Genomic DNA, 14921 nt, shown 5'->3' with positions numbered 1-14921 from the left:
GCTCAAGTGGTTGAGCACCTGCTTCCCAAATGGGAAGTCCTGGGTTCAGATCCCGGTGCCTCCTAAAAAGCAAACAAACAAACAAAAAAGCAAACAAATGAAAAAACCAACTCAGGGGAGCTGATATGGCTCAGTGGTTGAGTACCAGCTTCCCACATATGAGGTCCAAGATTCAATCCCCAGCCCAGTACATCAAACAAACAAACAAAAAACAAATAAAACCAAACCAACAAACAAAAATAGATGAGAAAAGTGGCAAAGGGGAAATAATTCAAGATGAATCCATAAGTCATACCATAAGATCCTGTACATTTGCTCCAGGTAGCCTGCAGAATTTCAGAACCAAAAAGTCGTTGTAATAGCTAACATTAACTTATAAGAAAAGTCAGAACTTTTCTATCCTTTTAACATGGATTAATATAATCCTCAAAATAACCCTATGAGATAGTTAACTATTTTTATCTCCATTTTACAGAAAGGTGTAGAAATTTGCCCAAAGCCTTACATCAATAAATGGCAGAACTAGGACTCAAATTCAAGAGCTTGGGATCTTAACTGCTATACCATACAATCTCTCAAAGAAAGACAAAGAATTATGATAGTTATAATAAACACTAGGTTTTTAAAAATCCTATTGTTGAGCTTTTTTAGTTTTAGGGGCCTCAGAGAAATTTCTTCAGTGGTTTTTTGTGAAAGGTATAAGACAGTCAATATGTTATGCAGTAGACCACATCCTCAACTTCCCAGTTTCTAATGCAAGGGTGATCTGTACAATAACAATTAATATTCAGTACATGTTATGGCTGTTCAAAAATAAGTCACAGAATTCCACATATGAAAGGCTTCAAATCATCTCCTTTTTGCCCTGAAACCACAGAGAAGAGTTTACTTTAAATACCAATTAGGTCTATGTATCTCTTTGAAATCCCTAGCTTTTCAGCCACAAGTCCGTACCTGAAATATTCTGTGTTTCTTCAAATAACCCACCATCGGACAAATGAGCTCTCCCAATACTCCTTCACTAGCTAAGTACTTGAGATAGGCAGGAACATGACTTTCAAATGTTCAAGTTCAACCAATGGTTAAAAGGAAATGCCACTTCCTTCAAAATACACTACACACTCACTTCCCTCTGCCAGGCAGACTTTGAGCCCCCTCACCTGCAATCTGTGAAAACTTGTTTGAATACACAACAGCCTGAGGCTTCTCAAAGGTCTGCAAACTCCCAATCAAAAATTACTGCTGCCCCATCAATGTGTCATATAAATGTTGGCATGTTAATTGTGTATTTATAAGATTGTTAATGGTTAGTTAATTTACCTCCCACACTATTATTGTACTTGAAATGATTTAATGTCTGCTGAGGGAGTTAACAACATGTAACAGCAGATGCGATTTTTTTTTTTTTTTACCTTTCAACATTGTGCCCCAGACTTGGTGCTATTAGCATTAGACAAGTTAAACCTGATTCTTATACAGAATTCCTTAAGAGTGTTATAGAAGCACTTATTTATTTTGCACAGCAAAGAATGATCCCAAGTTGGGGGGTGGGGGAAGGAGGACCCTTTTATTATATACAAAGTCTTCTATTTATAAAAATAAAGATTCTGTTTTTTAATATTAATAATATTTCAACACTCTTTGATCTAGTTGAAATTCAAAATTCATACCTCCTGGAATCTGAAAATAATTGAAGTGACCATTAAATAAAACACTTTAATGCTTTTAAATCACTTTCTCTAATACTTTCTAAATTAACTCTAAATTAAAACTTCATTTATTTTTTATACTAGCAAAAATTGAGCTTTTTCCCCCTTAGGGAATTAAAATCTTTTCCATGTGACTGTGACTAATTTCATTAAACAGTAAATAGGAAGATCATATATCTGGAGAGTTTATTTTTTTCCTTTCATTCTTTTATTTCCATATTTTGACTAAAAGTACTTATTAAATTACCACAACAGAAAAGAAATGCTTATATCTTCTTTTGAATAATATAAGATTCATTCACCAAATATCACCTGAGTGCTAGGCATGAGGAATTCTACAAAAAATTATATGAACCCTGGCCTACACCCTCCAGTGGCTTACAAACATCACTGGGAAAGCTATGCCATGCACATACATAATAGTAACATCTAGCAATACGTGCTAACCACCAAATGAGACACTAAGATAACATTTTCTAAAAGACAGGAAAGTCACAGGTTTCAGGAAAAAAAGTGGCATTTAAGGACAGCTAAGCTTTCTTTAGGCAGAAACACAAAGGGAGAAAGGTAATACTAATAGATGACATTTACTGAGCTCTTACTATGAGCTATACTAATTACTTTTCATGTAAGAACATATTTAATCCTCACAACTACCCCACGAGGTAGGTACTAATACAACTCACATTTTATAGGCTCAAAGGAGAAGTTAAGCAACTTGTCCAAGGACACATGCTGGGTTTTTAAAAGGCTACAACATTTTTGCTGTTCCTCCCATCAAGAGACAGTCTATTTCCCTACTCCTTGAATCTGGGCTCACATCATGATTTGCTTTGACCACCAGAAAGTAATGGAATTAACACTGTGTGACTTGTGAACCTTGGTCTCAAGAGGATTTGCAGTTTCTGTTCTTGACTTCTACATCACTTCTCGTCATGTGAAGAAACTCAGGATGAAAGTTCATGTGCAGAGAGGCTCAGCCATCCCTATCATTTCAGGTATCCCCACAGATGAGGCCATATGGGACTAACCGGCCCCCACCAACCTAACAGGAGGCAAGGTCTCCTCTCCTATCAAATGTCTCCTTCCGGCAAAGGGGCTCTGATCCTTGATCTTCTTGCCTTGCACTACTAACTTCCACCTGAAATACCTCTGACTCCTACCATCCACCAAAATCCAGTTAAAGGGAGCCTGGTACAGTACAGTGCTTCTTATACTTTTCCACGGACACATCTGAAGGGCAGAAGAGAGTGACCATAAATCAAGGTATGAGGGCATAAGGAGGCACCTAAAGCAACATGCCATAAATAACTCATTTTTAGAATTCATTCATATTTTGAATTCTATCTTGTAATATTCTGTACCTGTGTTTGTTTTAATAGAGGGGGAAAAAGGGGGGGGGCTTTACCTTCATGTTACTCCAGGAAGATGTACTATGCTTATTTTGTAGTTTCTAGTACCCCCTGGCACATAGCAGGATTCTCATAACTCTAGTTTGAACAGCAAGAGTACAGGGGAAAAACACAGGCTTTGGTGTCAGAAATACCTGACGTAGTGAAGATAAATGGCACTTTATTAATGGACAACACAAAATCTGAATTTTGATAAATAGATATTTCCCATGACAAGTATAAAGAACAACTATAATTATTAATCAAACCAAACTATAAAGTCCTAAGCACAAATTATATTAAAATATCTATTATTATGTGGCTGTTACAAAACAGTATTCTCAAAATGTTTGGAAATAATGTTTATTAGCTAGCAATAGCTGTGGAACTTCAGGCAACCTAACTACTCACCACCCCCCAAAACTCCAAATCTGCCAACATTTCTGGCTACTACAAGAAATCTGCTAGTATGGTGCAATGTAGCCCTAAATTATTTTTCTATTGGTATTATCTGACATAAGAGATTTGATTGACACTTGTGAGAAACAAATTATTTTAGGTTTTACTTTAAGATCTCGGGTAAAAATGTTTAGTTTTACTTAAGGAATACCAGTAACACCAAAGAAACTAGGCTGTTTCTCAATGTGAAATTACCAATGTAGAGCCTAAAACGTTAAATAGCACTCAACTGCTTACCAAATACTCATTCAATGATTTCATTCATTCAACAAATATTTATAATGCACCTACTATTTGCTTTATACTGGAGATACACTGTGAGTAAAAAGTAAAAAGGACTTAGCACTGCCATCAGGAAGTGAAAGTATATACAGAAGACAGAATTCTAAGATGACCCCTGAAAGTCTTGCCTCTTGGTATCCAAGTCTGTGTGTGATCTTCTCCCCCTGAGTGTGGGTAGAAGCTGATTTGTCTCTATCCAATAGAGTATGGCTAAGGTGATGGGATAATCATTCCTTGTTACATTATATTATATAACACTATTATCTCAGCCCACTGAAGAGAGAGATTCTAAGATTCTAAGCCAGCGAGTAGCTAACAGCCATGTTGCACATGGTAAGGACCTGAGAGCAGTCTTTAGGAAGTAAAAGTAGTTAAAAAATGGTACCTTAGTCATACAGCCACAAGGAAATTAATTCTGTCAACAACCTGAGGAAGCCTGGAAAAAGATCTTTCCCTAATAGAGCCTCCAGATGAGACTGCAGGTCAACACCTTGATTCATCCCTGTGAGAGCCTATGCAGGCCCAGTTGAAGTCATGCTGAACTACTGACCCATGGAACTGTAAGATGATAAATTCGTGTTGTTTTTAAGCTGCTAAATTTGTGGTAATTTGTTAGGCAGCAATAGAAAATCAATACAGTATAGTACAGGGAAACAGACCTACATCCCTTCACGTCCAACACTCAAGGTCCTCTAAAATCACCCATCCCTTCATTGTATTATTTCAAGGACTACTCTGAACATGCTCCGGACTTAGGTAACGAGGTCCTTTATCTGAGATGTGTCCATCTCCTCCAATATAAACCTTATTCTTCAATGGCTAACTCATCTTCTGCAAACCTTCCCAAGATCCAAACTGTTTTAAAAACACTTTATTTCTACTTGTACTACAGTTAGTTATATGAATATCATTTTAAGGAACTTCCCATTTCATTTTTCTTTTATCCAATTCTAGATTCAAGAATGTGGTTACTTTATTACAATACAAATAACGTTTTCCTCCAATCCTTTGTGAAGGCCCTGAAACAGGAATCCCTAAACCCAATCACAGTAATGCAGTAATTTTCAAGCAGGGGGAATTCTGTCCTTCAGGAGAAATCTGGCAGGACCTAGAGAAATTTCTAGTTAATACAACCACTGGAGAGGGTACTATTAGTATCTAGAATGTAGATGCCAGGAATGCTGTTAAACATCCTACAATGAGCAGTTCAACGCCCCAAAGAAAGAATTATACTCCCAAAACATCAATAGAGCCAAGGTTGAGAAACCTCCAGTAATGTGTTGTTTGAAGTCACTAAGTTTCTGGTAATTTCTTTCTCTCTCAGAATTTTCATTTGGACTAAAATTACACTACAGACTAAACTACAGAATTACTAAAATCTATGGTCACACCTTCTAAAGTACTAAATAAAATTCAACTTCTGGGGAGCAGAAGTGGCCCAGGCAGTTGAACACCTGCCTCATATATGGCAGGTCCCAAGTTCCTGGTGCTCCTAAAGAAAACAAAACGCAGACAACAAGCAAAAACAACAAGCAGACAATGAGAAACAAAAACAACAATAATGAGCAGACGAGCAAACAGACACAAGGGAGCCAACTCAGGGGAGCCCATGTGGTTCAGTGGTCATGCACTGGCCTCCCACATACAAGGTCTCAGGTTCAATCCCAAGTCCCTGTACCTCAACAGAAAAAAAAAATTCAACTTCTAGTATCTTTTCCTGAAATTTTAACTTACCCAAGAGAAAGACAGTCCATATTACTACCATAAACAGAAGTTGCCATCCCTCAAACTTATCCTTTGGTCTGAAAAACCTGTCCACCTTTCATCTGCTGCCTTTTTTCATACTCATCATTCAAAATCCAGCTCTGTGACCAATTCTTCCAGTAAAGCTCCCTAGTAAATTCCATAGACCATGTTAGCTGTTCCTTCCTTTGTATTCTCAATGCACTGCACTTTGTCCCTACCTTTCCTAAATAATTAATCCAGCACATTGCCAGTTACTAGAAGGCATTGTTTGTTGAATTTATTCATTCAACAAATTTACTAAATACCTACTATATGCCAGGCCACTGTTATAGATGCTGTGGGTACAGCAGAAAACAAAGCAGAAAGAAACCCCTGTCCTTATGGCCCTCACATTTTAATGAAAGGAAACAGACAAAAAAAAAAAAAAGTGAGAAGTAAATTATATAATAAGTTAAAAGATAAATGCTCTGGAGAAAAATAAAGCAGGGAAAAGAAATGGGGCATGCCAGGTGGAAGAAGCCACAAGTTGAAATTCTTAATAAAGTAGTTAAGGAATATCTTGATGAGAAGGTGACATCTGAGTCAACACTCAAAGGAGGTGAAGGGACAGGTCACATAGATATGAGAGAATAGAGTCCAGTAAGTGAACAACTAATTAAAAATGAGGTCTGAAAGATTAGGGCAAATCATGAAGGGCTTTACAGGCCATTCTTAGGACTTTGGCTTTTACTCTAAGAGAAATGGCAAGTCACTGGAGGATTGTTAGCAGAGCAGTGATACGATCTAACTCAGTTTAAAACATTCTCTCTGGCTATGCAAGGCTTACATGAATGAATGATCTAATAACACTTTTAAAAAAAACAAACAGTTTATATGTTGGTTTCCTCTTCTAAGCCTAAGCTTCTTAAGGACACTGACTGTCTTATTCATCACCTGCTGCCAGTTTTTAGTAGAGAGAGGCTGGCATCCAATAAGAGTTCAGTGTGGAATGAATAGACAAACAAAAGAATCTTTCTTGTTCCCAAAGGGATATGCCATAATTTTCCAAAAGAAGGCCTCTTATCCATAGTGCCGGTTCAGTAGACAGGTGTCCCATTACAGTCTAAGATTGATTTTCTTTTTAGTTTCCTTGGTATTTAGAGTTTGCTTAAATTCAAAAGAGCTGTTTCCACGTATCCTGGCTCGCAGGTTAACCACATCATCAATGAAGGATGCAACATAGTTTACCGTAAAAACCACTCAGGAAACCTCAGTTCCAGCTCCCTAATTATCAGAGACAAGTTAGATGGCCTTAGACAAGTCATTTTCTTTAAACCTCAGCTATTTCCTCATCTATAAAATGGGGAGAATGAACAATATCAAAGACCTTTCAGCTCTCACTCTATTCTAATTACATGGAGGGGGGGAGGATGTGATAGGAGAAATTTGCCCTGGAGCCCATCTAAAAAGTTTTGCACGTTTTTGCTTGTATTGTTTTTCCTCTAAGTGTCAGAAAATTCTGCTATATGCATTATTTATAACATTGTCCCATGGTTCATCGTCCCAAGTACATTGCCCTAAGTACACTGTCCCATGGTTCAGACCCTAAGAATAGAGGTACAATAAATCTCTTTTTTGACAAAGAAGATTTTAATAGTATCAGGAAGATGACTGATTTAAATGGGAATCATTACCACTTATTTTTTTAATGCTATTATATAGAGAAACTGGTTTCGATAACTACATGAGTTAAATCAGTAAACAGTGCCGTTATCCTCAAAACATTATCATAAAAGAAACTATTTAATATTACCAGAAGGTGAAGTGATTATAAAAATAAATAATGGGTTACAAGTCTAGAATTCTAGGTTGCAATCCCTAGTCTCCTCCGGGAATAGTTCTAGGATTTCAGGCAAGTACAGTGCCTCTGACACCATTTCTTCAGCAGTAAAATAACCATAATATATGTCCTACTTATCCAGTTTCTAGGAATGCTGCTATAAAACAAAAGAGTACTTACAAAAAGTAAAAAAGCACTACACAAATCCAAGATGCAGTATTATTAACTTTTCCTTGTTCTAACTACATCTTTTTGGAAGGAAAATAACCTATCAACCATCAAACTCATTCATTCAACTCCTCATGAATGGACGACAGCAATGAGATCATCTTAACTAGCAAATAATCCCCAAATTATTTTTTTTTAATAATCTATTTTATTTATTTATTTATTTATTTCTCTCCCCTCCCCTCCTCCCCCACCCCCGCCCCAGCTGTCTGTTCTCTGTGTCTATCTGCTGTGCGTTTCCCTTTGTCGCTTCTGTTGTTGTCAGCGGCACGGGAATCTGTATTTCTTTCTTTGTTGCGTCATCTTGTTGTGTCAGCTCTCTGTGTGTGGCGTGCCATTCCTGGGCAGGCTGCACTTTCTTTCCCGCTGGGCGGCTCTCCTTGCGCGTAGGACTCCCCTACGCGGGGACATCCCCGCATGGCACGGCACTCCTTGTGCGCATCAGCACTGCGCATGGGCCAGCTGCACACAGGTCAAGGAGGCCCGGGGTTTGAACCGCGGACCTCCCGTTTGGTAGATGGATACCCTAACCACTGGGCCTAGTCTGCTTCCCCCCAAATTATTTTTACCTGACTTGAAAGTTGCTTTATACTTTCATTTGAATAGACCTGTGAAAGTTTGAAATTCTTTTATGAATCCCCAAAAGAGAAAGATTATGTTTTTAAAATAATCCATTCCTGTGGGTATGATACCCTTTTGACAGGACTACATCAGTGACATATGACTCAGGTTGAGTCTCTGTGCCCTTGCTGGGTCTGATATAATGGAGACACGGAAAGACAGGTGCACAAGAAAAAGGAGCTGCCATAGTGAGCCTGACATTTGAGAGACAGGACTGCAGAAAAACAGAGAATCTCCAAGAGACTGAGAGAGTAGGCCCGGAATGAGACAAGCCCTATGCTTGGTTGCCCACATCTAAGACCCAGTATATGGTAGATTCGGGAGGGGAAGGCAGAGATTCTGGCAGAGATCAGCAGTCATCTTGCTTTACCACGTGGCAACATGTCAGGATCAACAGTAACTGATTTTGGTGAGAAAGCATCTCTGCTAATGCCTTGATCTGGATATTTCACAGCCTTGGAACTGTTAAGATTTTACCCTAAATAAAATCCCCATTAGAAAAGCCAACCTATTTCTGGTACGTTGCATCAGCAGCCTTGTGGCTAACTAACACAAGACCTTTCATAATAAAAGGTAACTGCTATTATTGTTATTACCAACAAAACGGCACTAAATTTTCCAGGTATTTTTTACAAACTGCTAGACACCCATTTTTTACCCTTACCACAGTGGATTAAACTTGAGCATAGGGCACAAGGACAGGCTTCATTCTACCTATGATATAAGTTATACAATTAAGGAGTGTTTCACAAACTACAATTTAAATAGACTAATCAACTTTCTGGATCCCAGAATACTGAGCATTTATTTAACAAGCACTTTAAGCTTGTATATAACTACGAGGCAGATTCCATTATGATGCATTTTTTACAGATCGGTAAACTGAGGCATAGATTTGTCCAAAGTCACAGAATTAGTAAAATACAGAGCCAGAATAAAACCCAGGCAGACTGGCTCCTGAATCCCTGCTCCAAACCACTACACTATGCTGTCTCACATTTCCAGTTTAAGCCCTCACTTTTATCACAATCTTCTTATCCTCCTTCTCTCACCAGTTGGGACAGGGGTTAAGACACACACACATTTGTTCCTTCATCAAACATGAGTACTTCCTACATGCTGGAAGTTAGATGTATGAAGTGCTGTCATAGCCCCTAAGCCTAGAGGCTTACAGTCAAGCAGGGAGAAAAGACAAGTACATAGTCACAATAAAGAAGGAGAGCAATAACACACACAGGGAAAATATCTGAACCAGGGGTTCTTAGCCTTTTTGGTTCCACAGACCCCTTTGCCCATCAGGTGAAAACCACAGCCCTCTTCTCAGAACGTAGTGGCACTCAACTAGCATCGGGACTGACAACTATAGTAATTTCGAAGTACAGATGAACATAAGCGATTTTTCAAGATATGCAGCAACTGTAATGTGATATGAAATGAATACTACTGTAATTTATTGCATACATTCATAAGAGAAGGAAATGCTAGATTTCAGTTAGAGGACAAGAGAAAATAAAGACAATTTTCAATTCAAGCTCATGGACCCCCTGGTTAAGAAACCCTGATCTAAATAGGGGGATTTAATCACAGAGATGATTAAAATCAAGATAATGGAAATAGATTGCTTCCAACTTGGTCTAATACAGTCATTGTAAGAAAAGTGAAAAAAGGAGAAGAGCTGGCAATTAAACAAGTTTTAATGCTGGCTCCTTGATCAGAATTGTTTAAAATAAAATTCTATATTTGTCTATGGACTGCAGATTAACATCAGGCTATACATAGGTTATTACAGAAGCAGACAGGGATAGCTACCCTTTGGAATAAGGGAAGTAGAGAAAATGAAGGTGGTTAGGAGAGAGTAAGTAGGAGTGGCTAAAAGAAAAGAATAAAGCTTGGACTTGCGTATCAGAACTGCTTGGGTTTAAACCTGGACTCAGTTATTAACTAATGGTATGGTATACAGAAAGTAACAACAACTTCTGTTCCTTCATTTCCTTTCCTCTAAATGGGAATTTCAGTGCCTACTTTACAGGGTGCTTGTGAGGATGGAATGAATATATATGTGCTTTTAACAGCACCTAACCCATGGTAAGCACTATATAAATATTTACTATTATTATTATTGCTATTCCCTGGTCTAAGATAAATTTTCAAAGATGAGAAGTTGAAAGGTTGGAAAAGGGGTCAAAAGGCAAAATTCCAGGTAGAAGAGAGAATGTTAGACAAGGCACTGAAGCAAGAAATAGAAGAGTACATGTTTAATAACTAAAACCACATGGAATGCAAAGTTGCTGAACAGATTAGCATTTCAGAGAAACTGTTCTGGCAGTTGTAAAGAAGATTAATCTGATAGACAAGACTGAAGACTAGTTATGAAGCTGTGACTACAGTCCAGGGAAGAGATAATGAGATTTGAAGTAAGGCAGTAAAAGATGGATCTATGAATTCAAGAAATAGTCAAGAAATACTTAGGAGATAAACTTGGTGGAATTTCATGACTGAGTGGATATGGAGAGTTAAGGAGAAGAAAAGGAAAGTTTACAACTTGCATGATATTACAGCATCAACAAATGAAACTGTTGATGCTGTAATTTAGTAGGTAGAGGGAGATTAGGAGTTTTAGTTCAGACAACTGAGATTTAAGATACCTTTGGATTACCCAAAAAAATGTCAACCAAACAGCTAGATTTGCAAACTGAAGCCCAGGGAAAAGGTCAGGGCAAATTTAGGAGACCTCAACACATAAGTGACAGACAAAGCCACAGATGTGAATGAGCTTATTCAAAAAGAATAATAAGGAAAGAAGAGCAGTAACCAGGGACAAAAATCCAAGGAGCACCAATATTTAAAGGACAGGTTGAGAAAAAGAAACCCCAGACAATCTTTGCCCAAATTCCAAAGTTAGGATCCATGCTGTTTAAATTCATAAATTTCTTAAGAGTTACTTCCTTGACTTTCCCCCTCTATTACCCAGTAAAATGTTCTAACCACTGACTGTGAAGTCCTTGAGAGGAAAGGACCATGAACCTTATCTAACTTCCTATCATGATACCCATATGCTCGTAGAATATACTTAGCTAAAAAGAAAAAAATGGAAATTCTCCCATTTTTCAAAGGCACATGAAACTCCTAGAACCGAGGGTTGTTTCCAGAGCAGTACAGACTCTGGGGAGAACAGAAGCAGAAAGGAGGCATTGCTGGTAGGAATGTAAAATGGTGCAGTCACTTTATAAAACAGTTCACCAGTTCCTCAAAATGTTAAACATGGAATTACATATTACTCAGCAATTTCACTCCTAAGAATACACCCAAGAGAATTGAAAACATGTTTGTATAAAAACTATACACCGATGTTCATAACATTAGTCATAATAGCCAAAAAGTGCTGACAATCCAAATGTCTATCAACTGATGAGGGAAGCAGTCTTGGCCCAGTGGTTAGGGCATCCGTCTACCACATGGGAGGTCCATGGTTCAAACCCCCGACCTCCTTGGCCCATGTAGAGGTGGTCCCTGCGCAGTGCTGATGCACACAAAGAGTGCCCTGCCCCACAGGGGTGTCCCCCATGTAGAGGAGCTCCACATGTAAGAAGTGCACACCATAAGGAGAGCCGCTCAGCGTGAAAGAAAGTGCAGCCTGCCCAGGAATGCGCCACACACACAGAGAGCTGACGCAGCAAGACGATGCAACAAAAAGAAACACAGATTCCCGTGCCGCTGACAACAACAGAAGCGGACAAATAAAGACACACAGCAAATGGACAAAGAACAGACAACTGGGGGGGGAGAGAAATAAATAAATCCTTAAAAAAAACACTGGTAAGTGGATAAACAAAATGTGGTAGATCCATTCAATGGAATATTATTCAGCCATAGAAAGGAATGAAGTTCTAATACATGCTAAAACACAGATGAACCTTGAAGATAATGTGCTGAATTAAAGGTGCCAGAAACAGAAGGACACTTATTGGATGATGCTATTTACTTGAATATCCTGAATAGGGAAATCCATAGAAAGGGAAAGTAGATTAGTGGTTGCCAGGCAATCGCCGGAGAGGGAGAAATGTGGAGTGATTCATTTAATAGGTACAGGGTTTCTTTCTGGAGTAATCAAAATGTTCTGAAATTAGATAGTGGTCATGGTTGCAAAACTTTGTGAAAATACTAAAAATCACTGAATTTTATACTTTTTTTTTTTTTAAGATTTATTTATTTTTATTTAATTCCCCACCGGTTGTCTGTTCTCTGTGTCTATTTGCTGAATCTTGTTTCTTTGTCCGCTTCTGTTGTTGTCAGCGGCACGGGAAGTGTGGGCGGCGCCATTCCTGGGCAGGCTGTACTTTCTTTCGCGCTGGGCAGCTCTTCTTACGGGCGCACTCCTTGCGCGTTGGGCTCCCCCACACGGGGGACACCCCTGCGTGGCAGCACTTCTTGTGCGCATCAACACTACGCATGGGCCAGCTCCACACAGGTCAAGGAGGCCTGGGGTTTGAACCACGGACCTCCCATGTGGTAGACGGACGCCCTAACCACTGGGCCAAGTCCGCTTCCCCGAATTTTATACTTTAAACGGGTAAATTTTATGATATGAATTATAGCTCAATTTTTTAAAATGAAAAGAAAATAAATGAAAGGGGAGAAGAAATCCAGAAAGGTTAAAATGCACACTGCATCCTTGATTTCTTCTAGTTTCAGGTGATTCCCACATGTATAGTAACAGAGAACTTAACATGAAAATCATAAATGGTGACCATAAATTTGTAAAACAATTTGTAATACAAGTTGACTACATCAAATAGATGTGAAATTCCTCATGAAAAATGGGACTTTCCAAGTCTATTCCCCTGGGGAAAGAAGCAAACCTTCATATGTATAAGTGACTCTGTGTTAGGGTAACTAATCTATATTTCTAATTCAGAGAAATGAAATTCCAGTAACAGAAATCCTCATAGAACTTCTGACTTTGCTGAGGCAAATCCTCAAACACTAGAGCAGCTTCTCCTCCATTTTCTCCTACCAGACCATCAAGTAATGGTATAACCCATACCAGAAAATGGGCACTAGATGCCAGAGTTTACACAATGCCCGTCAGCCCCCCACTGAGTGCCTGGTAGTTGGGGAACACTTTTACTCTTTACCCTATAAAAACAAGCCGAAAGGGATAAAACACGAAAAGAACATGGTATGATGGAAAACGCAAACGCTTTCAAAGTCTGAGAGAACTGAGTATGCCCCAAAACCCACCACTCTGCAGCTTAAGAATAGGGAATGTCATAACTTCTGTGGGCCTCAGTTTCTTCTTTACCTCATTACCTTACAAAGCTGCCATCCAAAGTGACACTCAAATGTCAGTATCCTTCCCAATTCGCCTGAAAGAAAACCAGTTGCTAGTACTATACTTTTTGGGGTCAAATAAGAAAATAAGAATCATGAACCCCTTACCTAAGATATACTCAAGCACATATTCTCAACATTAAATAAAATTAGAAAGCAAATAGAATGCCCGAATTAGAATCCTTGATGACGCCTTTCTATGAAACTCACAGGCATTTAATCACCAAGCCTATGTATCCTATTTCTGCTCTCTGGATTTCATCCATTCTTCTTCTCTAAAGCCTACCCAAGTCACTCTTCTCTTTTAACTGGGCTATTGCAGCTGTTCCCTAAACTTGTCTTGAAATCCTTCAAAGACTTCCCAAACTCCTTAAAATGACTGAATCATACCTACTGCTACAGCCCCATCTCCCATTCACCCTCTTAGCTCTTTCTACTTCAGCCATATGAACGTTCGGTTTCCTCAAGCCTCTGAACATATATTAATTTTGTCTGAAAGTTTGTTTTTAAGATTTATTTTATTTATTCCCATCCCCCTTGCCGCCTACACTTACTGTCTGCTCTCTGCATCCATTTGCTACGCGTTCTTCCGTGTCTGCTTGTCTTCTCTTCTCTTCTTCTTTTTAGGAAGCACCAGGAACCAATCCTGGGACCTCTAATATGGGAGAGAGGCACTCACTTGCTTAAGCCACCTCCCCTCCCTGGTCTGCTGAGTTTCTCACTGTCTCTCCTCTGCACCTCCCTTTGTTGTGTCATCTTGCTGGGCCAGCTCAGCTCTCTGCGGCGCAAGCCAGCTGGCCTTCACCAGGAGGCCCAGAGAATCAAACCCAGGGCCTCCCATATGGTAGACAGGAGTCCAATTGCTTGAACCACATCCACTTCCCTAAAAGTTTTTTCTCTGTCACTTTCTCCTTCAGCTTGAATTATTACCTGCCCTAGGAAGACTTGTCTAGTCTTTTCGAGTCCTCTAAACTCACCTTACTCCCATACCATACTTCTCAAGCTAGCTTGTACCTGTCAAGGTAGGTTGTACTTCCTTGTTGGACCACAAGTTCTATGAGGGCAGGGACTGTGTCTGTAGTTTTGGTTGCTCAATTCCCAGACATATGCCTAGCACATAATAAATATACTTAGGAAATACTGACTCAATAAATGAATGAGTACAAATTAAGCAAAAAGCTTAACTGAATGAATGGAAGATTTTGCATATAATATTTTCTTAATATAAAAATATTCTATTTTTTTATTTTAAAGAAAATTAGAGATATAAAACAAAAATATAATTCATTTATAACAACTGTGGCAGGAAAAAGACTTAAGCACACATGCAATTTC

The 14921-nt window shown here is 38.8% G+C and overlaps 1 protein-coding gene across 8 annotated transcripts in view; it reads right to left on the bottom strand.

The window, feature by feature from the left end:
- Window positions 1-14921, bottom strand: part of MAPKAP1 (MAPK associated protein 1) — a 304477-nt gene that overhangs the window by 276470 nt on the left and 13086 nt on the right. Inside the window, exon 1 of one of the 8 annotated variants that reach the window (XM_058302368.2) lies at window positions 14141-14208. The exons of the other annotated variants lie outside the window; for them this stretch is intronic. The gene's annotated coding sequence lies outside the window, so the exon portion shown is untranslated. Of the gene's footprint in view, window positions 1-14140; window positions 14209-14921 lie in introns of those variants that run through there. 8 annotated transcript variants of the gene reach the window in all.

Source organism: Dasypus novemcinctus, chromosome 8, assembly GCF_030445035.2.
Source record: "Dasypus novemcinctus isolate mDasNov1 chromosome 8, mDasNov1.1.hap2, whole genome shotgun sequence".
NCBI lineage: Eukaryota > Metazoa > Chordata > Mammalia > Cingulata > Dasypodidae > Dasypus > Dasypus novemcinctus.
This window is presented reverse-complemented; position numbering and strand designations above follow the sequence as displayed.